This window comes from Caretta caretta, chromosome 14 (assembly GCF_965140235.1).
Source record: "Caretta caretta isolate rCarCar2 chromosome 14, rCarCar1.hap1, whole genome shotgun sequence".
Classification (NCBI taxonomy): Eukaryota; Metazoa; Chordata; order Testudines; family Cheloniidae; genus Caretta; species Caretta caretta.
The window spans coordinates 45,159,893-45,161,864 of record NC_134219.1 but is presented as its reverse complement, the minus strand read 5'-3'; positions in this window follow the sequence as shown (position 1 = coordinate 45,161,864).

Sequence of the window (1,972 nt, the reverse complement as noted above, 5' to 3'; positions counted from 1 at the left end):
CTCCCAGAGTCTTTTGCCACAGATAATGAGTGAAAATGGCCTTTAAGGGATACAGAACAGAGGGCATCTGAAGGGCTATTTCCCCAGCCCTGAGCTCCATGGACTGCAGATTAGACAGCTGCCAACTCAGTGAGTTTTCAGAGCCATTTCTAGGTGTGTAAGGAGAATCTCTTGGCTCAGAGGAAATCCCTTCTGGCAGTCATTTCCCAGTCACGAGCGCCAATCAGCCTGTGGAGTGGCCACGGGGACAAATGATTGGGCGAACGAAGAGGGCTATTTGTACGGCGGAGGCACAAATCCCGCCACGCCACAAAGGTCCCTTGGCGGACGACCCTGGCTCATGGAGGGCTTGTAGACTAATACCGTGTTTGGAACACCATTACTTTCTTCTTGGCTGTGGCAGCAGGGTCCAACTAGGTTTCCAAAAACGGCAGCCCCACGGGGTGATGGTTGGGAAAAGGGCCCTGGCTCTGCCCTGCCCACTCCCACCTACCCTGCTCCACTAGTTGCCCCCCTGCTGCTCTGACCCACATGTGCTCCCCAAGCATTGTTCCAGTATGTGTCACTGTGCCACTCAGACAGCGCCACCTGCTGGATGCGCCCTCCAGAGCAGTTGAGAGGTGTTGCAGCCGCAATTTATGCCATGCCAGCCCAATGCCCAGCCCTGATGGAGGGTCTCAGAGGGTGGGAATGAAGGAGGGGGCCCGGCCTTTGAGTGTGACAACACGAGGGCTAAAGGAAGCATGGGGGTGGGACAATGGGTAGGGACTCCAAGGCGGGGGGCGTCCCCTCTCCTTTGCTCTGGATCATCACCCTTACTCAGAGGACCTGGCTTGGTAAGTCAGCGGTGGGGAGGGGGGCTGCCCACACCATGGGGTAGTAGCCACCATTGGGGTTGTCAGATGGTAGAGCAGGGGGAAAACCCAAGCGGGTTTGGTCATCAGCAGTGGCAGTGTTGGTGCTGACCTGGCGGGGGGGGGTGGGGCGGTATTTCTCCTTCTTGCCAGGCCAAGGGGCAGCCCCTCGGGACACAGCTCAAGCCTCCCCTGACGAGCCTGCCTGGCAGAGATACCTGCTGGGACAACACCAAGGACCCCTTGGGACTCACTTATTCACTGTCATGGGCGGCGGGTGAAGTTTCCCCTTGGGGAGGCTAGCTTCCTGCCCCACCCTCTACCCTGCCTCTTCCAGCTGACGCCCTCCCTCTTCCAGCCAAGGCCACGTCCCCACTCGCTGCTCTCCGCCCCACCTCTGTGGGGGAGAAGGGATGAGAGTTCGGTTGGGGCTACGGAGCGGGGGGCTGAGAGCTCGGCCCTGGCCAGGGTTGAGTTCTCAACCCCGGCCGGGACCATGGTGGAGCTCTCGGCCATGGCCAGACCTCCAAGGCCGGAGCCCATCCCTTGTTCCGCACCTTCCCCCCGCGGCCCCGCCAGTGGCCTCACCCCATTCCACCTCTTCCTCCGAAGGCTCCACCCCCCGTTTGCTCGTTTCCACTGTCTCCCCCCACTGGCCCTGAAACTGAGCGCCTCTAGCCCCGGGACCGTGGCTGGGGGGGGGGGGGACTTCTGGGGCCCACAAATTGGTTGGGGCCCATGGGCATGGGCACGGGGAGCCTGTGTGGTAATTCACCACTGCTCCCCCCCCACCTCCACAGCATGCAGTTTGGGGAGGCTTAGCCTCCCCCAGCCTCCATTACCCGCCGCCCCTGCTCACTGTGCTCCATCACGGGTGACTGGACGGTGACTTGCCAGCAAAAAAAGAAACATGTGGGACCCTGCGCTTCCTGGGGCAGATGGGGCAGGGGCCCTGACAGTCCCAGATGGACGAAGAGGAGGTTGCAGTGGGCAGAGGGGCTATGGCAGATGGTGATAACGTGGCAGGCAGCGCAGTGGCCACCTGGCACCCCCCCCCCCCGAGCCGGCGGAAGGGATGCGGGGGAGAAGGGCGGTTCCCAGCTGCGTGCAATCACCAC